Source organism: Gopherus evgoodei, chromosome 4 (assembly GCF_007399415.2).
Source record: "Gopherus evgoodei ecotype Sinaloan lineage chromosome 4, rGopEvg1_v1.p, whole genome shotgun sequence".
Classification (NCBI taxonomy): Eukaryota; Metazoa; Chordata; order Testudines; family Testudinidae; genus Gopherus; species Gopherus evgoodei.
This window is the reverse complement of record NC_044325.1, coordinates 8,717,615-8,743,846: the sequence shown is the minus strand read 5'-3', so window position 1 is coordinate 8,743,846 and position 26,232 is coordinate 8,717,615. Positions and strand designations below refer to the sequence as shown.

The 26,232-nt window shown below is 46.9% G+C and overlaps 1 protein-coding gene across 6 annotated transcripts in view; it reads right to left on the bottom strand.

Moving 5' to 3' along the window:
- Positions 1-25,995, bottom strand: part of FRMD6 (FERM domain containing 6) — a 75,956-nt gene extending 49,961 nt beyond the window's left edge. The window contains exons 1-3 of one of the 6 annotated variants that reach the window (XM_030562865.1): positions 25,867-25,966; positions 22,589-22,675; positions 17,975-18,243 (exon numbers count right to left, since the gene is read on the bottom strand). The gene's annotated coding sequence lies outside the window, so the exon portion shown is untranslated. Of the gene's footprint in view, positions 1-17,974; positions 18,244-22,588; positions 22,676-25,368; positions 25,566-25,866 lie in introns of those variants that run through there. The other 5 variants (XM_030562864.1, XM_030562863.1, XM_030562866.1 and 2 more) reach the window with 5 other exon arrangements.
- Positions 25,996-26,232: the final 237 nt, after the last annotated feature.

Below are 26,232 nucleotides of genomic sequence, written 5' to 3'. Positions count from 1 at the left end.
GGGTAGTGAGGGGCTGTGTGCAGGCAGGGGGAGTAGCTCAGGGTGCAGGCAGGGGGGTAGCGAGGGGCTGTATGCTAGGAGGGCTTCCTTTTGGTCACTGCTCCCCAAGGCTCTGCTGGCCACAGAATTGGGTCCCCCTGCCTGGGCGGCTCTTACCAGCGGCACGAGCTGAGGAGCAGCCGCAACCCCGGGCACCAGCAGCAGATGGGGGAATGCCCTGGCTGCCTGCTCCATGCCACCAGCCAGAGCAGCAGCTGCTGGCCTCCGGCTTCCCGCCTCTGACCTGGAAGGGGGTGAGGAGGGGAAGAAATGTGGAGATTCCTCTGGGACTGCCCTGCTCTGGCACTGCGGGGGGTAGGGGGCACGGGGTGTGCAAACCAGTGCTCAGGGGTTCCCCGTCCCCCTAGCGAGGAACTCTGTGGCTTGGGGTTTCAGGCCTGTGGTGGGGGGTGCTAGGCTTGGGCTCTGGGTTCAGTCAGGGGGTCCCGAGGCCCCCCTGAAACCCTCTGTTGAGAACTGCTGACCTAAAGAACCAAGGCTCCATAGCTGGGAGCTGTAACAGATTCCTATCTTCTGTCGAGCGGCCATGGAGGGGGATCAGGAAAACACTCAGCCGTGGGTTACGCCAGCACCACAGCCTGGGCCCTGAGTGTCGAATAAAGCTCCTTCCGTCTCACACCAGCTGGAACAGAGGGCCTCTCTTCAGCAATACCTGTGCAGCCCCTGGCCTTCCCATTACCCGCTAGTGGCAGTTCTGTAACCCCCACTGCTGGAGCTTACACGGGTGTGACTGACTGAACCCGAAGACCCTTTGGTTGATAATGTGATAAGGTGGAAGAGAACCCAGCTCGCTCTCCCATGGCTGGGCTGTCTCTGCAACGCTAACAGGAGTCCAAAGCAGCAACCCATTATTTTTCCCACTACAGGGAGCAGACACACAATTTGCACCACAGAATTCTTGGGCACTGATGGAGCTCTGCTCTTGTGGTGTTCAGAAGCTGTGATTAGTGGGAGTGTGGTTCCCTTTCGGGTCTCTCCAGATCTCAGCCAGCCTACAGTTCCCAACTTTCTCCCTCTCGTTAGTCCAGACAGTGCAGTCCCTAATTATGGTGGAGCTCTACTCCTGCAGAACCCCTCAGTCTGAGCCCTGCAGCACTTAGCACTGCAAGACATGCTCCGCAAAGTTTCCAATTTCCGCTGGAGCTACCTCACCCTCAATAGCTCCCAATTCCTTCCTTCTTAGCTTAGAAGCTCTGCAGAAGCATTATATGGGCACATCTGACTGATACAAGTTTTTATAAACAGTGCACTGGCCTGAGCAATGGTTTTCCGCCACCATGCCTGTGCCATGCAGACTTTACTATGAACATGAAAACCTCAGGGTTGCCAGTTCTCACTATTAATTTGGTGTTTTCTTAAAGCCTCATTTCCTGATGTAAAGCGATTGTGTGAGAATCTCAGCTTCCATTTAAAATCAAAGTGAATTTCTAGCCCTTATGGTTGAAGGGAAAAGCCTGAAGATCTAATCCAATCGCACTCTAACTCAGATGCAAACAAAAAAAAAAAAAACTAACGTTTTTTATTTTTAAAATCTCATGATTTTTTAAGATAACCTCGTGATTTTGGGGGCTCCAATCATGATTTTTCAACATTTGGGTTGGCAATACCGAAAATGCAGTTAATATCCAACTAGTTCCACACAAACCAAACCAAAGGCACTGTTTCTCACGCGGATCAACAGAATTACACAAGCGTGGAGTTTCTAGGCCAAGCCATTTGATGAAGTGAGCCAACAGAAACCATGTGAACAGTTTCCAAAAGTGAAACTCATCTCATTTTCAGCCCCCCAAATCTTCGCAATACCTGGTCAGGTGTGTCCCAAAACTTTCCAAAAATATTCTATCCTGGGCTAAAATCCGGCATGTGAAATTTCAGATGGATCAGTTTGGTTTGGCAAAGTAGAGTGTGTAGGATGAAATTCAGCTTGCAAAATCTCAGCCATAAATTTAAACTAATACTCATCCTAATCACAACCACAAGGGAGAAAAGCCATTCAGGCTTCCAAGGAGGTTTTGGAAGCAGACAGCAGATTTTCACTTGTGCTCTTGGCCAGGCAGTGTAAAAGGGCCTGAGCATAAACAGGAATCTGGTCCAGAGGGCATTCAGAAGAGCTATTATACAATTTTCTGAGCGTGTCCCTTAAAACAAAGGCTTCCCGTTAGAGAAAAGTTCTTTGTATGTATTAGATTTAAAATATACACTTTCAGCTTTCAATTTGTTTTTCCATAATACCTTTTGTAATGTTTGTATATTAGTGAAGACTTTCAATCATAAGCTCTTTGGAGAAGGGAACTTTCATTTACTAGGGGTAGCATTTTTCAAAGCATCTACGTTCATCAGGGGTCCCATTTCAAAATCAACTTAGAATCCTTAGTGCCTAAGGCCTGGTCTACACTGGGGGGAGGGGAGGAGAAATCGATCTAACATACCAACTTCAGCTATGAGAATAGTGCAGCTGAAGTCGACGTATCTTAGATCGACTTAGATTGACTTACTTCGTGTCCTCGCGGCGTGGGATCGATGGCTGCCGCTCCCCTGTCGACTCCGCTTCCGCCTCGCGCCCTAGTGGAGTTCTGGAGTCGACAGGGAGCGTGTTTGAGTATTGATTTAATGCGTCTAGATGAGACATGATACATCGATCCCCAATTGATCAATCACTACCCGCCAATCCGAAGGGTAGTGTAGACATACTCTTAAGTCATACTCTCATTGAAAGTCAGCGGGAGTTAGGTTTCTAAACATCTAAATCACTGTCAAAAAGAGACTTGGGTAACATTTTCAGATGTGTCTTGGGCTGCTAAGTCACTTGGGCACTGCTGGAAATTTTACTCAGTTTGCACAGTGGGACTTTAACCTGGTTGGCTTTTAGTTCAGATGATATTTCCGTTTCTTCAGATCACCTGCTCTTCCTAGGTGATCCTACAATAAAATTCACAAGTGCTAAATTGTGGCATCACATTAATTTAAATAAGTAAGAGGCGAGGCTGATAGTTACTTTGCTGAAGAATCAAGCAAAGACAAGCTGAACTGTGAGGGATTTGCGTCCTTATAAAATACAGGCTTCAGAGACAACAGCAAAGGGAATACTGAAGAGGGCAGACTTAGCAAATGGCTTTTTCTGTAACCGGTTCCTTGTTTCCAGCTTGCTCAGATACAAAAGAGGTCTCTTTAAAGCAGTAGGAAATGAAACCAACCCCTAAAAGTAAAGGAATACCAGTGGACACAGACAGGAATACAAACTTAATTAAACCTGAGGTCAGGGAACCACACAATCTCCTCAGCCTGCAGGAACAGAAACCAGGAGTCCTTACTGATAAGCACTTGCTGATACTGACGGGAGCACGCGGTAAGTTTGGTGAATTTAGCCACTGGCACTGGAAAGGTTAAACTAAAAACTATTCTCAGAGTCAGGAGAGAATACGGCTCCGATTCCACAGAGCGTCAAGTTAATATATTTCCTGCTTAGACTTGAGACTGGCCTTGTCATTTAAACTAGAAATGAAAAGGCCAGAAAAGATACGCCCGCTGAAAATAGCTAGAGCTGCAGAGCATGCCTGCATTGCTTTGTTCAGACAGTCAGCGCAGCCGGATGCAGGAGCAAACATCTGCCACCATGTGGTTCAGAGACAGCAGTTTAAGGCACTCCCTGCAAAACAAGCCAATGGCCTTAGGATACTGAGCGAAGAAACTAACTCAGGGAAAGAGCTGGCAAAACTAACAGCCCAGTCTGTGGCAGAGCAACAAGCTGTCGACCACTACCCAAACTCTCTGTTCCCTAAAAACAAGTTACCATTCCTGTCCCTTTTGGTCTCCATTTGGCAGCCGGGACTCCCTGCAGTGCTCAGCTGCAGCATAAAACGTCTCCTTGCAAGGAGTTGAGTTTAGGTCAGTTCCCTTCCCGCCATGCCCTCTCTCCTATAGACTTCACAGCGAATGATTCAGGAGCATCACACAACATTATTTAAAGCAAATAAGGTATCCCATGCATGCTACGTACAGTGCAAATTGATCAGAGACTATCCGGAGTAGCTGAGCCTGGACTGCTGAGGTCTGTGTGAACACCACTCACCATGCTTAAGACCATTGGTTAATATTTTCAAAAGGGACTAGCAATTCTGGGTGCCTCACTTTCTAGGGCCCAAACAGAAATACCTGAAGAGAACCTGATTACCCACGGGTAGGACGTCAGCCGTTTGAAATCCGGCCTGCTTCAGGGGACTCAAGTCAGGCCCCCAGAACTGAGAAACTCATAATCATTAGTCCACTCAAACTCCTGGCCCACTGTGCTTTTCACATACCGCCTCCCCCCACCTAACCATCTGTGAGATATTACTGTACTGGATGGGAGCTGGCTTCCTTTGCAAGCCACAGAAGTGCGGACAGCAAGATTGATCTGATTTGGGAGTCATCAAGTTGGTGGTACTGTGGCTCATAGTCAGCTACAATATCTGGTACTATTTTTTGCCCTACAGTTACTGAAGTTGATTCTTCTTCTCACTAGGGCCGATGCTACTAACCAATTGAAAACGGAGATTTGGTTTTTCGCATTGCATAGCTCTAAACCCCGGAGGGAGAGATTACATTACAGCCTAAGGCCCACAAATCATATTCAGCTGAGCAGTCCTGCTGAGCCGAATTGGGGAACCCTTCTTCGCATCGAGACTGTTCCAGGAATAGGACTTTCTGTCAGGAGAGCAAGGAGGCTGCTTAGAGTAAGGACCTATCCATGGTGGTGAGCCTGTGGTATGCTGAGACCACTACCTGTCATGCTGACCAACATTACCCGGAAACAAGGAGACACTCCCCATCTGTTTGCATCTGTCTGTTGTATCTTGTCTTTAACTGTAAGCTTATGGGACAGGGATGGTCCTTCTGTTCTGTGTCTGTGCAGCACCCAGCACAGTGGGGTCCTGGACCATGACAGACTCCTGCACAGTATGATAAAATCATTAATAATAACAATGAGTAACAGCTTCATAAACTGACCCACTCTGAGTAAGGCAAGCAGGATTTAGCCCTGTACCCATAGAAAATATCATCCAAAACACCACTGCTAACTTTACCAGTAACTTTAAGAACACTGGATCTGGTCTGTGAAGCTAGACGGACCCAGTAACATTAGCCATTATTGCTTACTGTAAGCATGCAGACGGATTCATTGCTTTGCAATATTAAGCACTTCCAGACATAGCACAAGTTGGGTCTCCACTGGCGTCCCGAGTTCCAGGATGGGAGTTGGCTGCTGTAATCTCGCATCAGCCCTGCTCTTAACCGATGAGTAACAACAGCAAAATAGTGTTTCCTATTTGGTGAGAGCCCCAGAGGAGCTCAGCTGCCCTGTCTGTGTGCAATGCCCGCTGGCACGGGTCACATGCTGCTAACACAGAGACCCGGGGGCCCTCTAGGTGCTACTGCAATACCAATAATAAAGAGGAGTAAGAAATGACGCCAGAGAGAGAATGCATGCAGGAGAGAGGCTGCCAAGCCAGGGCGAAGGATCCTACTTGTATCAGAACAAGGGAGCATTGTATCTGCTACCCAGCTATAACAAAACACAATCGAGATAATAAACTAGGAATAAATGCTGGATGGAAACACAGATACAAACAGTGACTGAGGTTTTGGGCTAAGAGTAGAGGCTCTCCTTTCCTGGAGCCCTGAGAAATCCAGAGAAGGGGCAGCAGGTGGAGAATGCAAAGTGCGATGGTGGGGTGAATGGTTCTAAACAGGTCTGGTTCTTTATTTCATCCCACTTGACGGGTTCAGGGTACGAACTTTCAGCAAGAGAAGGAATATCAGATGCAAAGCAAGGTGTTTTGCTGATGGTGTCATATTTCCCTTCCCTTCACATACACCGCTAATCACCCAGCAGATCCTGTTCTTTCCTGGGGCAATCAGGGACCAGTTTGCTCAATACAGACCCCTGCTCCCCTCCAGAGTCCTTCCTTTTTCCTCCCGCTTGCTGTGATCATTGCAAATTGCATCAGCGGTAAGTTAATGCAGCAAACAGTAAAATGGTGCTGGGCAGCAGCTGAATGGGCAGCCACCCACTCGACCCAAGAAGGCAAAAGCATGTCTCTTTTGTTTAATGACTAGTCTTTGCCGTCTCTGGGAATGGAAGCTGCAGTCCATTCCTGACCCCAAGCTTTCCTCCTTGCCAAAAAATCAGCGGCCTGTAGCAATTCTCTGGGGCCAGCTCCCTCATTTCCCTAGGATTTCGTAACAATATTAGTAGAATAAGGCTTGGCCTACATTTAAAAATTAGATCAATCTAGTTACATGGCTCAGGGCTATGAAAAAATGTCACACCCCGAGTACTGTGGGTAGGTACACCTAAGCCCCAGACTAGAGACTGCTAGGTGGACAGAAGAATTCTTCCTTGGACCTAGCTCCCACCTTTGGGAGAGGTGGATTAACACCTGTGATAGAAAACCCCCTTCTGTTGATGTAGAGAGCATCTATGTGACAGCAGCACTAGATGGTCACAGCTGTGTTGCTGTAGGGTAGACACAGAGCCTTAGAAAAAACAAAATGAAAGCATGAAGAGTACCCTTTTATAAAGGAAAGTTCAAGCCGTTCCCAGGGCAGGAATACCATTCGACATTCAGAGATGCAACCTGCAGCTATTACCTGTCAACTCAGATTCACCCAGCAGTTCCTGTTCCACCAAAGGCTAGTGAAAAATGCCAGAAGGTGCTCTGAAGAGTAGGAGATGCGCACATCAGAATAACCAGATCACTAGATTTTTACTTGCAAGGAAGCAGCTAGAGTGACTTTTGAAAGATCATTAGAGCACAGCTTGGGTGCATGAACACAATTCCTCTGAACTAAAAATGCTCGTTAGTCAGGAAGGATTAATTAAATGGTCCAATAACAAAGAGGCAGCTTACTAAGGACACTGGCCATAAGTTGTCCCTTGCTTATCAGAAGTAAAATTTTAGGGACCAATCCTGTACCCATTTTTCTTCCCTCACTCCATTTGTCTGCAACACCCACTTCTGCCTTCTCACAAACTACCTTTATGACTTCCTTTGGACAGGAACGCTCCTGTTGTTTGTTTGTACAGGGCCCAGTGCAAAGGGGCTTTGATCCATGAGTGGGACCCATAGGCTGTGCTCTTTTTCAAACAACAACAACAACAACAGTTCCCCACACACCAAGAATTCCCAGTGAATTTGAAACTTATGGGGGCAAATGGTCAGCCAACCGGTCATCTCTCATTCACTATTGCTATGTCAACTCCCGTTTACAGTCCACTCAGGACACCAACCTCCACTGCCTACTTGCTATGCTGTCAAACAAGCAATCTCCTTCGTCTTTTCTCTCCTGCTGCCCCACGTCTGGGAGCAGCTCCCCATAACCAGCCCCCAAACTAACCCACTGGCCTCCTTCAAATCCCTCCTCAAAACTCTCCTTTGCCACGGTGCTTACAAAACACTCGATCAGTCTGAGATCAGTGCCTAGCCTCTTGACCCATATTGTCTCACTGTCTCCTTGTATTCCGCCAGCCTGTCTGCATCCACCTTTCCTTACACTTGGATTGTCAGCTCCTGGGGGTAGGGGCTGTCTTTTGGTTCTGTGCTTATACAGCGCCTAGCAAGGTGGGGCCTTGGTCCTTGACTGGGGCTCAGAGGTGCTACGGTAATACAAATAACCATCAAAATGACTAGTCTGATCCATCCCTGAAAAATTGGTTTCCATGTTGAAAGAGATGCAGACATTTGGTTTTGGTCCAGTAAAGCTCAACTTTTAGGCTGACAAGTGTCTTTGAAAGGCACTGTACAACCAGTCTGTGCACACTTCTAAAATTCATGAATTTTAAATGCCAAGATCCACTTGATTTTTTTTTGTAAAAGCAGCAGAGAGTCCTGTGGCACCTTATAGACTAACAGACGTTTTGGAGCATGAGCTTTCGTGGGTGAATACCCACTTCCTCAGATGCATGTCATGTATTTACCCACGAAAGCTCATGCTCCAAAACGTCTGTTAGTCTATAAGGTGCCACAGGATTCTTTGCTGCTTTTACAGATCCAGACTAACACGGCTACCCTCTGATACTTGCTTTTTTTTGACAACAATCTGCAATATGAGGCCATGTCAGATTTAGCAACCAGGCACAAAAAATTCCTTTCAATCACGATGCAGCCTGTATCCAAGGAAGAGGAGGGGGGGAAACGCTGGACTCTGGAAAATTCTTTTCAAGCATCTGCTTCTTATTTCTACAATGTAATCTTTGATTCCTTCATGCATGGGTCTTCCACAGAGCTCCCTTTGGCATATATGCTGTGCTGTTTACTAGTGAGTGATTCTACTGTGAAATTCCTATTATCTGGTCGTTAAGAATTGAATCTGCACATTTAACTTTGGTTATTCTGTCCCTAAAATATCTGCATCTGTTACCTCTAAGAAAGGTCCTGACACACGGAACTGCCCTGGACGAATTCCATCCATTATTTGATCAAAGAAGGCATTAAAAACCCCAGGGCCTGATTTCCAGAAAAGCCAAAACTCCCATAGCTTCTGCAGACTTTAATTGGATTGGGGATGGGGGGAAGGGGTGCTGACTTCTTTGGGAAAAAAATCAGTCTATAAAGAGCTAATGCTCTCATCCTGCAGTGGATGAATGGGGGTGCAGCGTGGGTGCAGTTTAGCTGCAGGACATGTTTTCCCTGGACTCCGAGCTCATGGAAATCCTTCAGCTCCCACTCCAGAGGGTCAGGCCTCCCTCTCCGGACATCACGTGGGAACTGTTGGTGTTCCAAGCAGTGTTATCCGCCACTTGGTCCCCTCAATGAGCTGTGCTGCGTATATGCACGGGGGCAAGGTCGTGGTTGCTGGGCTGCTGAAGTGGAGGTAGATCACAGCTCACCACAGAGGAACAGTGGCTCCCTACTGCTAAAGTTCTGGGATCTGTGGGATTGAGAGCAGAGCTTTCTGCAGATCCTTGGCCACTGCAGGGTTGGAGGTCCATGCCCCCAGCTCCTCTGTGGTTCCCAACTTCCCGAGTGGACCCCTCGAAGGAAACTCCATGGAGTTTACCTTGGAGTACCCAACCAGGGCCTCTGCTCTGCTCATGTGTTTCCTGTGACCGTAGAAGGCTGGTTATTTCTCACACTTCATCATTTTTCCTCATTACAACACAGATTTCTTCCTTCACCCCAATCAGATTCCCTGCCAGGACACACCGAGTTGGCAGCGTCATGAGAATGCTATTTGTGACCTCCCTTCATCGTGAGTTTTAATAATGATCATAGAAGGCGAACATTGAGAACACTAGTTCAGAGCAATCGGCAGATAAACCCTGGAGCTAGTCTGCACTGCTCCGATGCCAACCAGTTGGCATAGGAGCAATGCAGACTAGCTCCAGGGTTTATCTGCTGATCACTCAATGACACATTTATTCCTCTTCGGAGTATTACAACAGATTTTCCACCTACCATATTTAAATAGCAAAGGGATTATCGATGGACACAAGAAACAGAGTTCTGAATAAATCCTTGCATATTTTTACGACATTTAAATGCCAGCTTCAAATGTTGCCAAATGTTTTTCATGCAGCTGCTTTAGAGTATTAAACGAACTCACTAGTCACTGACTACTGGCTGAGCCCTTAATTCTTAAGAGCCTCTAATATGATGAAAAGGAATGGATGAATTGAGGGATATACAATCAAAATTTGTGCAAGGAAAGGAAAGCCAGGGTCAAGTGTCCAAGTGAGGGACAGTGGAAAGATGAAATTTATCATGCTTCATTTCACTCTGGAGGAATTTATTTTTCAATTTTAAAAATGTCTGCTTTATGATACATCATTTCAATGTAGGTATTCAGCAAGCTACTGTTATAAGTTTTAAATCCCTCACTTAACACAACTTCTGCTAACCAAAAGCTGGATTAATTCATGTTTGTGGCTGCCACATAATTAAAATTGTCTCCAATTCTGCATGCATTAAAAAGTTTCCACGTACTGAATGCAAGCAGATGAAAGAGACTTTCATTGGAACAAGAACTGTTCATTATAAGTATCAGATTACTTCATCTGCCACAAAAAGCCAGAGATTAGATGTTGAAAAACCAAAATAGAAAGAGAAATAGAGGATTTGCCATATTGAATTAGATGATTGGACCATCAGTTTCCATACCCCACCTCTGCGGGTGACCAATAACTGATGCTTTGGAGGAAGGAAAAATGAACACAAGATAGCCAATTATGCACTGCTGTATATGGATGAACAATTCAATCCTGATCACAGCAGATGACAGTCAGATCCTGAGCATCTTAACACTGATATAAAATTTCTTGACTGTAATAAAATCAAGAGAGTTACTTCAGATCTACAACAGTGAGGCTGAGATCAGAACCCGGCCCAATCACTCTGCAACTGACCGTATGACGAGATTACCCTTATCTACAAACATTAGCAATGGTCACAGTTCTCCAGATCCTTTTTGAAACCCAGCCACAGGATTTGATCCCATGACATCCTTCAACACCATCCTGCTTATGTCTCATTCTGAAGCCAAGGGGAGCACTGCCAGAGCACATACCTCAGCACAGAGAGGATGGAAAGGTAGCTGATGTGCTTACACAGTGAACTAAGGAGGACAAGCAAACTGTGGATTGCTCTGTGAAGGATGAAGGCAGAATACTGTTTTACCCTTCAGAAGAGCAGATCCTAAAGTTAAATGCTCAAAAATGTAAGTTTCCATCGGGTCAATCTGAATGGCCCAGTTCCAATGCAGCAAAGAATCCCGTGGCACCTTATAGACTAACAGACATTTTGGAGCATGAGCTTTCGTGGGTGAATACCCACTTCGTCAGATGCATGTAGTGGAAATTTCCAGGGGCAGGTATGGTCATTAATCAGATCCAAGAGTGACATCATATCAGGATAGGCTCTGACAAGAAGTACAGTGTCACAAGGGCACATACCAACTGGTTCATTCATTTATCAATTAAAAGAGTCTCATATAGGTGGCAAGAGTCGGTGGCCATTCTGACCTGCAGATACAGTAATTGCACAGGTTAGTTACCAACCTCACCAAAAGGGGTTACACAAACAGCCTTGGGAAGTTTGAATTAGTCACCTGACCAGGATATTGAATGCTCAGTGGCTACTCCCAGTGGCGAATCACATTCCTTTGACAGTTGCTTAGCCCTTCCAGCACGAATCTGTCATTGCAGTTTTATTTTACTCCATCATAAAGCAACTAACTGGATTTGAGGGTTATGTCTTAGGGTCAAATCCTCAGGCCCAGCAGAGCTGTAGTCAGTGCAGGAGCTAAAGGGAAGCTCTTTGGGGCAGGGACTCTTTTGTTCTGTGTCTGTACAGCACCTAGCACAACAGGATCTTGGATCCATGACTACAGATCCCAGCCACACTACAATTAATGAACAACAGGAAGGAGGAGCTGAGCAATAAAGATGGCTTTATCCTTCCTTTGCTGTCCCATGATCCTGGGGCAGGCTGGGTTCCGATTCAGCCCTCAACCAGATTATAGCTGCCTCAAGACTGCTCTAAATTTGTTCCTGTGACATGTACAAGAAGCTGAATTTCTCCTAGGAGAAAATCCCATGACTGTTCATTTTACCACACAGCAGAGTCTCTAGCACAGACACAGCCAGTAATTTGAGCACAGGCTTTGACCCGCAATCGCAATGCAAAAGAAGCAGCTGGCCCTAAAGCCATGTAATTTATCATACTTTCATTTTCCAGCTGCACAAGATGAGGGGCAATCATTTCAGTTGTCTTCATTTTTTTACCTCAGGCCCAATGCAATCAAGTGGTGCACCCCGCCCCCTGAAAAAGATGCACACAGAAAACTGGTGGTGCCCAGCTTCCACCGCCATCCATCAGCCCCAACAATGAAAAAAAATGGCTCAAAGACCGAGCTCGGGCCTTCACACCTCACCTGGTGTAAAGTTTATTCTCTCCTTGGAAATGTCTGCATGACCCCCAGGGATTAAGAGGTATATCTGGCAAGCACTTCCAGCCACACCAAGGCCAGGAATTCTTGTGCCAGAGTTGGTTTCTGCCCAAGCTAAGTTAGGACTGTTAATTTAAGATCAAAGGGGTGGCACTCTGAGGATTTAAGAGTGCAAGTGCTGCCTATCTACCCTGGGCAGTTGAATCCTTACATGTCAGGGCAAAGGCTGTAGGGAAGGCCTGCCTCTCATGATGTAAATATATGAAGAACGCATGCTGCAGCACAAAATAAAAATCACTGGCCAAGTCATTCCTAGCGTAACTCCAGTAAAGCCAATGCTGTTACCCCAGGGAGGTGTACCCCAGCTTAGGTGTTCAGCAAACAGTGCTTGGGGGATGTTGGAGGGGGATGGCAGAAGTCACATGGAGCCCGATTCTCCTTTGCCCTGCACTATGGGCACTCATTTACTCCACTGCACAGCCAAGCTTTCCACAAATAAAAATGAGCGCACAGTTTCCGCTGATGTGAAGGCGCCCCACTGCCACCAACAGGAGCTGAATCAGGACCAAGATGCAGGGCACTTGAGAATCAGAAATGAGCTTTGAAAGATTTAAAAAAACCTGAACATCCAGACAAACGCTGAAAACGGAGTACGATCCCCAGTATCAGCGGAAGTTCTCCTCTCAGCTATGCTGTTTCACTAAAACTGGTGTAAATCCACTGACCTGGCCCCCCAACTACCATATTTCTCCTCACAACTCCTTGTAAGTTTCACAGTCTACTGATCATTGTGGAGCTGCTCCGCTGTCCCTCCTGCAGCACTCAGGGCTTCAGACACCTCTGCAGACGGATTATCCCTTGCCACCCCTTCTCACTGGAACGTACAGAGCCCTGGCTGAGCTGCGTTGCAAGGGACAGACCGTCAGCGATGCTACTTGCAAAGGAGATTTGGCTGAAATCATGTGTCATTTGCTCTGTTCAAACACAGAAACAAAAACTGATATCATGACAAGGGAGAACATTTCCTGCTGCACAACACAGTATCAGTCATATCTGTGCTGGTCTGGATGCAGAACGCTTGACAGTTTTCAAGGTCCAAAGCCTCATCTGGTATCAACTGGCAAAGTATAGATCTGCATAGCTTCACTGTAACTATGCAAAAATCTACACCAGCTGAGAAGCTGGCCCTTCTCGAAGGATAGCTCAGTGGTTTGAGCATTGGCCTGCTAAACCCAGGGTTGTGAGTTCAGTCCTTGAGGGGGCCATTGAGGGAACCAGGGTAAAATCTGTCTGGGGATGGGTCCTGCTTTGAGCAAGGGGTGGGACTAGACCTCCTGAGGTCCCTTCCAACCCTGATATTCTATGTTCATTTGTAAAGATCCACCTTCACCTGCAGCCAATTTCCTGAGGAAAGGCATTTCTGAAGGCTCAACCATTCAGGTCCAAATCCTGGTTGCTTTGTACACCTAAAACGCTTACTGACAACTGCACCAATAAGGCATTTTGTCTGCACTAACTTGTTACCCCCCCAGAAGAAAAACAACAGCTTGTTTAATGGGCCCCAGAATTGCTAAGTCTTCTCTTGGTCTCAACCCACCATGTCATGCTAGCAAACAGGTTTCCTGAAATATTTGCTTGTGAATCTTTGGCGTGAAGTGTGATTTCTTACAAAAGACAAGAACTGAAGCCATTTCTGATTGCGATCAACCCTGAAAATATTTGAACCCATGACGTTCCACTAGAGGTATATGCCACTGAATAAAGGCAACACTGCAAAAAGCAATGGAAAGACTCCGGGCCTGCTGTTTTAACCACACAAATTGTATGTTGTTTGTGTTTTTTGTTTTAATCATACCAAGTAACAAGAACAGGAAGGACCTGACAAAAGGCAGCATAAGACGAACGGTGGTACTGCAAATAGTGTTTGTTTTAGACCTTGCTTTGTGGGGGCTGCATGTAATTGTAAAGGACTGGCTTGCTGGAGATCAGTGTCCAGTTCCCGGCTCTGTGACGGACTCCCTGTGTGACACTGAGTAAATCACCTTTATCTGCTCTGTGCCTCGGTTCCCCCATCCGGAGAATGGGGATAAAAATACTTCCTTTCTTCCATGCTTTCTCTGTCTTGCCTATTTAGGGTGCAAAAACCAAACGTCTGGAAGGGCTCACTACTCGCAAGTTCCCAGCTTGAGATGCTGAGCCCCTGCAGTGGGAGCGGTGGGTGCTGCACAGGTTTGACAGCCAAAGGGAGCAGCCACCTATTTCTGAAAGTTTGGCAGCATCCAGCGGTCCCTGGATATTGAGCCTGAACTGCTATGCAGGGCTGGTGGGCCAGAGTAGGGAAGCTCCTGCTGCCCATGATGCACCTGTGGGACCAAGCCCTGTTCTCTTCAGTCAAGAACAGACCTGGCAGCAGCTTTGCTTGAGCACGGTCTGTTCGTTCTAGAGCCAGACAAAGAGCTTCAGGCAGTAGAGCTCTCAACATCGCACCCTCCCTACTCCCCTGTGCTTCCTATGCTCATCCCAGACTGAGGGGGAGAGCAGCCTCTGTGGAATGGGAGGGAGAGGGGGCTTGTTTCTGCCCTGCCTCATGACACACACCAGTAATCTGTGCCAGGTACCTTGTTCCAGAGGAGTTGGGGGGCAGGGGAGCCAGAGACCAGGCGTGACTGAGCCGCAATTCACTCGCTGGTCTGTTCCTAGGGCAGAACCTCTAAGGGGACGTCTACACTGCCACTAAACACACGCGGCTGGCCTGTACCAGCTGACCTGGGCTCAGGAATAGGGGCTGTTGAATTGCAGTGTAGACGCTCGGGCTTAGGCGGGAGCCCCGGCTCTAGGACCATGCAAGACAGAGGATCCCAGAGCTCTGGCTGCAGCCCAAGTCTGAATCTCTACATTGCTATGAAACAGCCCCTATGCCTGAGCCCCGTAAGCCAAGTCAGCTGCAGCTGAAGACAACGGCACAGATGTGAATGAACAGCTTTAAAGGGAAGGGAGGCAGTTGCCACAGACAGACGGAGGAGGGATTTGCCTTGATGACAGCGACGTTTGGTACACTCACAACTCAACCACCGTCTCCAGAAGAGGCACGCAGCCTGGCTGCACTAACCCCAGGCAAAACACAGACTAATGCTGGGCCCGTTCCAGCAACTCCTATTCACATAAGCAGTTCTTGCTGCAGCAGTGCTCTCATAGGAACCAGAGGCAAGGCCTGAGGGAGGAAGGGCCCGATCCGGCCAGCCTATGTGGTTACATTTTCACTGTGGGCTCGATCGTGCACGGTGCTGAATACCCTCAACTCCCATGGAGTCAGTGGGAGCTCAGAGCGCTCAGCACGTTGCAGGATCCCACCCAGAGCACAGAACGGTTCAGGGACATGGTCCAGGGGGCATGAGACGCAAGGAACAACTTGGGGGAAGGTCGGGGGCAAAGATGCCTGCCAGCCATATTTGCATTCCCCATATTCTGGGTCAGCTGGGGGCTGATGCGGTTTCTGGAATAGATGGAAGCAGACAGAGGGCTGCTCTAGTCTGCAGCAGCCCTACCCATGCTGCTGCCCCGCCGCCTGTAGAAACCCAGAATCTTCATAGCAGGAGTGCTGCAGAAACACTTCGCCAGCCCCAGCCACTGCCCCATCACCAGGCCCTGCGAGGGTCAGGGGGGCATGTAGTCCTGCACTGCTCTGGTACCAGGGGGATTACCCCCCAGCAAGCTGCAGTGCCTTTACAACCCCAACATACCTCCAGAGTAGGGAATGAGGACCTAGAACCAGAATCCCATCCCCCTTTCTTTATACAGAAGTAACAAGAACTACTGAATTGATTTAATTCTGGGGCACCCTGGGCTTGATCCTGGAGCCTTTCCCTGCTGAGTGTAGTCAGACTGCTCATTCAGGAACTCACATGGGAGCAGGCTGCAGGACAGTGCTCAATTTGTAGAAGTTTGGGGCCCTGCTGAATTTGCCTGGGAAACCACAGAAGTCCTTAAAATTTCACTTGAGAAAGTCCACTAACGTTGTCCACTGGAGGATAGCTCTTGCCTTTTCTTAACACAGCTAGGACACTAAACAAAACCACACAGCCTGTAAACACACAGAGCCCTTTCGTAAACTAGTGCTCCTTTTCAGATGGTCACCTTTCCTTAGGGAGCAGCGTGGCATTAAACACTCTGCGCCCAATACTGCACCCTTGAAAACTCCAACTGATGTCAAAGGGAAATCTGCAAGATCAGACATATATATATATATATAGAGAGAGAGAGATCACTTCATCTTTATGCTCCTACTCCCTCTGACATCTAGGGGAGCTTTGCCTCTGATCAAACAGGAAGCAAGTTCAGGGACTCTGATCAGTTGTCTTCCTACACCATAGTAAGTGTGCCACATTGTTTTGGCTCCTGTTTCCCTCCAGCATTCCTTAGGACATAGAAGTTCCCATGTGTTGCTTTGCTTTATAGCTGTAACTAATGAAACAGTCAGTAGTAAGATATGGAGAACCCCTCATCCCTTCCAAATGATTAAATAGCAATATCAAGGCAGAGCTCTGTTCATCATTTTTTAATATTCTTCAATAGTAAAATGTCAGGAACAAATCTTACTATTTGACCCAACGCTGCTGGAACATACAATATCTTTCCCTCTGATTTATAATAAACCCCAGCAAAGCTGAGCTCACCCTGGCGTAGCATAAAAATGGCATTACATTGACAATGAATATTTTTCCACAGCAGTGGTACATTCACCCCAGGACTGCAATTAGCGAGGAGACTCAGAAGGCTGTAACTCTTCCTGTTTTTAAAAGACCCATGTAATATTAATCAACAGAATGGGTAAGCTGAGCACAATTATAGTGCAATTTAAGGACAGCTTGTTGTATCTGGATGGAAACAATTATCCCACAAGGCAGCAGCTTAGGAGGGGAGACATAATTACGTTTAAAATGGAGGCTGCTGGGTATTAGAGAAGAATTAGAAGCGCTAACCAGATCAATTAGCATTGCAGTTAATAGGCAGGAGTATCATATACCAGGCCAGCTGGCACAGTTTACACTGTGTTTGTATCCAGAAGTTCCAATCTGCCCTGATGACATTGTTAAGGGCGGGAACAGACATGAGGAATTGCTGGACAAGAGGGTGGCACTCAGCTAAATAAGTCTGTCCCGTTTGTTTATTTTAGCCACATGACCAATCCTTCAGCATTCTCTCCCTCTAAGTTATCTAGTCAAAATATCCTGTCCTCTCTTGATTTCCTACTTATAGACACCTAGACTAAGGTCAGAAGGGACCATCACGATCATCTAGTCTGACCTCCTGCACAATGCAGACCACAGAACCTCACCCACTCACTCTTGTTATAAACCCCTAACCTCTGGCTGAGTTACTGAAGTCCTCCATTGAGTTACAGAGGATCCACCATTTACATAGTTTAAACCTGCAAGTGCCCCATGCCCTTCACAAGATTTCATCAGTCACCACCAAGTCTTCTTTTTTCTTTTTCAGAGCAGGAGCCCTGCAGGGCAAGGGACTGTGGGCGGGATTAAGAAAAGTGCCCCGGGCAGCAAGGTGCCCAGTTCCAGATGACATCAAGGGGAGTTGGGCACCTCATTCCAGACTGTCTTCCTGTGTGAAGAGCAGGAACTAATATATCTGAGGCCAGACAGGGAGACTCTTACTCACAATTAACAGTACCTTTGGGCAGATTTTTAAAGGTATTTAGGCACCTAACTCATTGACTTCCACAGAAGTCAAGCATTTAAATACCTTTAAAAATCTGGCCTTAACGCCACAAGAAAGCCCACTCAAGTCACTGCAGTGATGCCCTTTGTCCCTATCTGGCCCAAAATAAGGATGATGAATAAATTCAAGCTTTTAGCCTCTCTTGTAATGACATACGTCACCTCTTACATAGAGCTTTTCACACCGAGCCTAACAGGAAAGAGAGAACATGTATACAAAAGGCTATTTCCCATGGACCCCATTAGACATCCCTTACCCATGGGAGCAGTTCAGTGAAGATACTGGGATGATTCGCATGAGTAACAGCTACTCAGTGTGAAGCTGCAGAATTGGGTTCTTTAAAAGAACTCTACAAGTAACATGCGAAAGCATGCATTTGAGTAAGAGACGTCTCCCTCCACGGCTTCTCTTTCTACAATTAAGTAATAACCAGCGTTTCCAGCCACGGGAATGTCTGGGATGTCATATGTTCAGGCATTATGAGTTGGCTGCAGGAGGAGGCAGAATCCATTTGTTCATCCACAACTGTAATAAGCAACACAAATGAAAGTGGAAATATTCAGAACCCAGTTATGATCCCACATTATACAGAGAATTGTCTTTAAAACCAGCAACCATCTTAGTTGTTTATGCTGCACCCTCTCCAAGGCAATCTCTTTTCAATAGAAAGGTGTCCAAAATGAATTCTAGACAATATCTCCCCAGTGCCTAGCACAACAGAATATAAATCCAAAGAAATGATTCTCTCTGTCTGTGACACATTCCTGTACCTTGTTTATTTTCCATTGGACTCAAACAGTGACCTGAAGGATTCAAGGATTTTTCCACAACATACTTTCAAGCCCAGAACCTCAAAGATATTTTAACCCGTGTAACTTCCATTTAAATCAATGCAAGTTAGAGACCTAAATACGTTGGAGGATCTGAGTATAGATCCTTTTCCTGGTCAGTAATGTATACTGCATAGCTGCTCCTTTACACACACCCACAGTGCTTAATTTGTAATGAAAGAGGGGCCGGGGCTCAAGCAACTTTTTACCTTTGTAACTGATGCAGCAAGCCCAGAGGTGCCAGGTCCATGAACTGCCAAGCCCAGAGATGCCAGGGCCATGAACTGCCAAGCCCAGAGATGCCAGGGCCCAGCGTTGGCGCACGTTAAGCACTACACACCCACATAGGTTATACAACGACAAGCACAGTGATGGCAAGAGTAAACCATACAGGTAACGTGCTGACTGCAATTAAAAACATTTTGTCCCTAGTTGCTAACATAACTGTTGCCATTGGTGTCAGTCAAGAAAAAAAAAATTTACATTTCAACTGGAATTTCTAAGGAAAATTTTCCTCTAGTTCCATTTGGTCTGCTAGGTTTTACAACAGAGCAGCAGATTGATTCATCTACATGTGTCCAGGCTCCTGGTCCCTACTTAAATATTTACATCATTGCAGTATTTGAGCACCCACCAAAAGACTAATGGTGTTGACTGGAACTTCTACTGGGGTTATTACTCTCATCCAGATATTTCACAAAGGAGATGCTGCCCCATACCAGTAAATCTCTTATAAACTCTTCCCAACCAAGAATTCTAGTTCTCCATCACTTGTTTAAATGGACCATTCTTTTCTTTACCTTCTGTTTACTGGGATTATAGTTAAGAATCCTGCCTTGAACTCCTTACAATCCAAGAACGAATGTTTCCTTTTTGGTCCAAAGCAAGTACTTTTAATTTGTTTATATTTTTACTCCAATGCTCTTTCCTGCTAGAATGTTTACATTGTTGAAAGCCTTCTGTGTATTGTTCCTACTACTTGCCTCTCTTCTTAATCGCACTGACAACTGTTGCCCTTTCGCTTGTTTAGACTTCCCCAGGATAAGCATCAGCTGCATTTTCTTCAGCTGTTTATTAGCTACATCTCATTTCCCCCCATCCAACATCACAGAACTAGAGCCAGAACAGTTTAGTACATTGCACAGAGAAAGATAGTATCTGCCTACAAAATAGTCCAATAGGTATCAACATTGCAAGACAAACCAAAAGCTTCTTGGAAGGCACATGATGGGCCTAATCCAAAACCTGCTGAAACAGGGGTTCTCAGACTTCATTGTACCACAACCTCCTTCTGACAACAAAAAATTCCCACCCGACTCCAGGAGGTGGGATCAAAGTAGGGTGACCAGGCGTCCTGATTTTATCAGGACTGCCCTGATATTTGCTTGTTTGTCACGCATCTGGACAAACAAGCAATTTTGCCCTCCGCTCCCGTGCACAGGCTGAGCCCGGAGGGTCTCATGCCCCCTGACTCTGTCCCCTCCTACCCCCATTGGATCCCTCCCCAAATCCCCGCCCTGGCCTCCCCCCCAGCCCCACCTCCTCACTGTCCCATTGGATCCCTCCCCAAATCCCTGCCTCTTCCCCAAGCGCGCCACATTCCTCCTCCCTCCCAGGCTTGCGCCGATCAGCTGTATGGCAGCACAAGCACTGAAGGGAGGCCCAGGGGATGCAGGGGAGCACGGGGTGAGTCCGGCCTGGCCCCAAGCACAGGCAGGAGGGCGGGGTGGTACCTGCAGGGGCAGTCCCGGGAACCGGCTCCCTCTATGCGCCCATGGGGGGGAGGGGCCGCAGCTGCCCTCACAGGGACACTGACCGGGCTTCACTTCCTACCACATGGAGGCAGCGGCAGCCCCATTCGTTCCCCTGTGGGACCTGAGCGGGACGGGGGGCTGGGGCCTGCTGCCCCCACTCTGGGGTCACCCGTGGTGCTCTGTGGGGCAGCTGGGCGCGGGCCAGGTCTGGGCACACTCGGGGTGATGGGATTGCGCCGCCCTGCAGGTTGGGCTGTAGGGAAACCCCGCCCCGAGGTGGGGGCGGAGGCAGTGGCAGTCCCGTTCATTCCCCTACGGGGACAGGAGAGGAGCTGGGTCCTACTGGCCCCACTCTGAGGCCACTCGCGGGATTGCACCAGCTGGGCACCTTCCTCTACGGGAGGAGGTAGAGATGAGGCAAGCTGATGCAGAGGGGGAGGCACTCTGGTGGCTTTTTTTTTTTCCCCCCCCTCCACCGCCCAACATCCTGATTTCAGTTTTGTCATCTGGTCACCCTAGACCAAAGCCTTAGCCCGCCTGAGCTCCACTGCCCCAGATAGAGAAGAGGTCAAAGCCAAAGCCAAAAGACTTCAGCCCCAGCCAGGGGGCCTATAACCTGAGCCCAGCCACCCGAGTTGAATCCCTTGGGTGTCGGCCTGGAGCCGCTGCAAGTCTAAGCCAGTTCTGGCAACTCCATTAAAATGAGGTCACAACCCACTTTGGGGGCCCAGAAAGACTTTAAAGAATTTTTGAGTCTATGATAGACCCTAATAAAGTGAACTCCATTTATGCTGAAATGAACAGAATCTGATCCTTCAAGATTGAGGCCCAATCTTGTTCTCACTGAAGTCTCTGGCAGCTTTGCCCTAACGTCAAATGGGAGAAAAAGTAAACCATAAGGAATTACTTTTTAATCCCTGAAATCATCTTCAATGGCATTCCATAAATGACCAACCAAATGGCCATAAACAAAATGGCACCGAGGTGTTTTTCTACAAGGGACTCAATATTGCCGTTCTTAAATAATCCAGTATGAATTTAGCATCCTTACAATGAGCACACACTACAAATTAGGTTACTGGCTGCTTACATTTCAGCTGGAAATAACCTCTACTAAACCAGAGCAGCAATGTGCTTTGTTTCAATTGACAATGTTAATAAACTTCATTTCCTCAGCAGAAACAGGGAAACGCTGATTGTTTAAAAAAACATTATAAACCATCTCTCCAGAAAGTGCATAAAGCTAGATTAACAATCAAGTAGATATTTTAACAGCCATAATTTGTATATTCCACAGCATTAAAAAAAACAGGGAAGAAGGAGTTGAGATCATCTTAATTTGAAATTCACATGTATTTTTACATCTGGTCTGAATTAATCTTTTCAGAGCAATGACTTTCATGTAAAGGAATAACTGCTTGCAGATTTTTCTTTAAAAGAACATTTCATAGAATCACAGAACCATCCGGTTAGAAGGGACCGCAAGGGTCATCTAGTCTAACCCCCTGCCAAGATGCAGGACTCACTGTGGAATTCTTAGTCTGAATAAACTAAGAGTTAAAATTGAGCATGGCCAAGAACTTACAAAGCGATCCTGGAAACAAAGTACACGTGTCCAAATCTGAACTCGCCATTAAAAGTAGCTGAGTTCAAGGAAATAGCCTCAGTTTCAAGGATTTTGTCCAAAAAGGCCAAACTAACCCACAAATGTATCCTCTATTTAAAAGAGTCAGAGTTTTTTTTTTATAAATGTTGTTAAATCAACCTAGGAATAGAAAAGATCTGGCAGGTCAATCAGCATAGTTTTGTAATTTTTCCTTCTGGAAAAAAAGGCTTTGGCTTGGCATGAAAACATTCTTGTGAAAGTAAAATATACCAGCCACATACAAAAAAGCTGACTCCTGTCCCAACAGGACAAACATATTCAAATGTTTTTGCTGCACTAGCCAAGTTCTTCACACTGACTAAATAGGTGGGGCAAGTAACACCACTTCTCACTAAAATTGCCTGACACTTCTAATTATAAGACCCTGTTTTCAGCTGATGACAAAGTTGCCAACATTTGGACTGAAATTTTTCATGCTGGGTGTCTGCCTCAGACTGATTTTTTTTGGGGGGGGGAAGGGAGTGGGTAGGGTAAATTAAAGCCAAAATAGTTCTGTCATTTCGGAGACTGAGACTAGGGAAAAATACACTGTTTACTCAGGTTACAAAATTCTGCTGACCTTTTTTCTGAAAAGCTCTAGCACCCCCAGGCTTTGGAGCAAAAAAACCCCAATAACTTACATTTGGCAGATGGATGGCCTTTGTGCAAGGGATGTGCCTTTTGCTGTCCCCATAAAGAACTGCCCAAATTCAGCCAAGTTATAAACTCTGAGGAAAAAAAAAATCTCAGTTTGCACACACTCAGTAAAAACTTAGATTTTAGCAGCTAAAAGACATAGTTCCTGTTCACACTGAGCGCGCTCCAGCCACAGCTCAGTAATACTTTCCCTGCAACTGCAGCTCTGGGCTAGGCACGTAATTAAAGACTATCATAATACAACTATCAGAGGGGTAGCCGTGTTAGTCTGGATCTGTAAAAGCAGCAAAGAGTCCTGTGGCACCTTATAGACTAACAGACGTTTTGGAGCATGAGCTTTCCGTGCATGCATCTGACCAAGTGGGTTTTCACCCACGAAAGCTCATGCTCCAAAACGTCTGTTAGTCTATAAGGTGCCACAGGATTCTTTGTTGCTCCTGTCATAATACACATGCACAAGGAGGCAAATTCAGGTTGCACAGGCAATCTGAATTCTGGTTTTTCCTAACTTCTGAATGCTTGACTTAGCAACCTTAATACAGTTCTTTTAATATGGTTTGTGTACAATATATATTTTTAGAAGAGCTGCTAAGTCCTACAGCAGAGACGACCCATGCCAGCCAACGGGGCGAGGGGCAGAATGAGGGCAGCCCTGGCTTCAGCAGTGTTACTGAGGATGCTCAAGGCACGTGGACATGCTTAGTACAAGCCACGCAGTAAACCTGGGGAGAATGTGACCCAGCATACTGCCCCCACTCCCCCATAACCTCTGCCCTACAGCAACTCTAAACTTGTACAACTTTTCCCCCTTGCAACAAGGTTGCTAACACACACTTTGAGCATGTCTACACTACAGCAGGACAGCTACTGGGGTTCCTCTGTCATTGTAGTAAATCCACCCCTCGAGAAGTGGTAGCTAGGTCTATAGAAGACTTCTTCCATCAACCAAGCTGCATCTACAGTGGAGGTCAGGTCGACCTAACTAAATCACACACCGCACAAAATTTTTCACAGCCCTGAGCAATGTAGCTAGGTCAATCTAATTTTTCGGCAAAGACCAGGCCTTCCTGTCTGCTTCCTGACAGACATGCTATGCTGATTGCTGTGGTCACCCACTGGTCAGATTTTTATGGACTCTTGCAAGTCAATTAAAACACCAACTCAAACTCTAGGTATTTTGCTGTCTGGACAAGATATCATGCACATAAAATAACCAGATAATAGCGCTCTGCTGTATACATCTTTCTTACTGATATATTAGTCCAATAAGAGTTTAAATACAGATTTAAAAATATCTCATTTTACTTTCTGAAAATGTTTTACTTCATTTTCAATATTCAGTACAAAAGTAAATATTTAAGGCCCTGATTCTGCAAAGACTCAGGTTCACATATAACTTTACTCATGTGAACCGCCCCAAAGGATACCCCAAAACCGAGGCACTCAAAAATCACTAGTCACGCTAGGAAATCTTGGGGTAATATGTCCCAGTTTAGATGGTAACTTACTCCCTAAAGGACTACTTTCATGAAGAAAGTTAAGTATGTTTGCAGGGCTGGGACCTAAATTTCCACTTTCTCACCAAAGTGCATCATTAAAAGGCTAAGCAATTTTATCTACCAGACTTCCATAATCCAGAGAGTATTCATCTATTTCTTTTATTGGTCACATGTTTTAACAGAACTGTCTTATCAGTTTACTTGTAAAGGTGTCTTCCTACCAAATCCAAATAATGTGATATGAAATCAAACTAATAATTCACTTCAGGACCCCTTTCCTACCCCCACAAACTGGTTAGCAGAACTATTGATTGAAATGGGAGCAGGATAAGACTAAATCTGATTTTGGGTAAATCCTACTCATATTAACGAACAACTATATTGATGTCAATAGGCCTACATGTGCAGGAGTAAGAACTGCTTCTGTGAGATAGGTTAGGAAATGCAGAGACACGAAATGACAATTCAGCATGGAAACGTTTTCCTCTAGAAGTACGGATGCTGTTAAATTTCAACTCCCTGAAAGGAAATGACTAACATTCTTGGAAAATGAAGCAACTTGCAGTTTCTCCAACACCACTTACTAATCTGTAAAACTGCACCCTGTGGCAATAAAGAGTAGTTCATGCAACAAACAGCAAAATTAAAATAGCCGCATATGAAACCAAAACATTGAAAATGTCTATATGTTCCCAAACAAACAGGAAAGGCAATCCATGGAGATTTTATTACATCATCTCATCTTTTCAAATTACCAAATTCAAAATAAAAAAAATACATTTAAACTCAAACTTTTATAGAACAAACAAAGAGTGTTTTGAATGTCACACTGCTAGGAATAATGGCATCTAACTGGGTGGCCTTTTATTTCCAAAGGAAGCTATTTCTGCTGCTACATTTGTGTCATATTAAATCTCTCACCAAGACACTGGATTTAGCAAAAATTTCAAGGTTCCTGTGATCACCAATTTAACAGGTGATACGTCTAACAAACTTGCAGCCTTCATTTGGGCTTTAAAATAGCCTTGTTTTGACATATTTTCACCAGTTTATACCTTCAATCCTTATTAGGGTCAACGGTTCTCAATTTGACCTACCTATAAGGGTCAGATTTTCTGAAACACCCACCTTCTGCAAAGCAGATCCCTTAAAGGTCTCACCCAAACACAGAGGCACCCCAAATCACTAGCTACTTTTGGAAACTATGGCTCTTAATTATTTGCATTTTAGCAGCGCCCTCTATGTTCAAGACACTGTCTACACACCTGCCCTGAAGAGTTTTCAGGTTTGCGCTCCCCGTACATGTCATGCAAAGTGCCAAGAGAAGCCAAGACCTCTCCTTACTATTAGCTTTCGAGTAACTCCGGGAAGCTCCGGCCATGGGCCAGGACCGCGCCGTGCAAACACAAGGCAAACAGCGAATGAGCCTGTAGTTAGAATCCGAGTCTAAGCCAAGAGGGACCCGCGGAGCAGGGCAGCCCTGCCTGGCTGCTGCAGGGGAGGCACTACCCTGCCCCCCAGTCCCAAAGCTCGCCTCCTAGTCCGGCAGCTGCACCTCGCTGCGGCCCTCGGACAACCCGAGCCCGGCAGTGCCCCCCTCCCGCAACAGGACCCGCGCCGGAGCCCTCCCCGCAGACCCAGCCCCGGCCGCCGGGCAGCCCCTAGGCGCCAGCCGGGCTGGGGGACCGGGGCGCCGGCCCAGCGGGGCTCTGCCCGGACGCGGCTCCCTTCCCACCCCGGTCCGGTCCGGTCCCCGCGCTCACCCCGCGCGGCCGAGCCGGGTTCCAGCCGCTGCGGTACCTGGGCGAGAGTCCCCGGGGCTGCCGCGCTCCTCCCGCCCGGCTCCCGGCTCCGCGCTCCTCCCGCCGGCCCCAGAGCGCGGCCAGCTCCGGAACGCGGCCCCCGGCGCCGCCAGCCGGGAACGTACCAAGCCCTGGGCTGCGGGGGAGGCGGGCGGGGGGCAGGGCCCGGGCGCTCCGGCAGCGCAGCGCAGCGCCCTCCGCCGACACGGGGCAGGCGCTCCCCAGGGCCGCCGCCGCCTCCTCCCGCTGCGCCTCGGACCCCTCCGCAGGGCAGCCCTTGGTACAGCCCTGAGAGCCGCCCCCAGCCTGCCAGGGGATGTCTACACT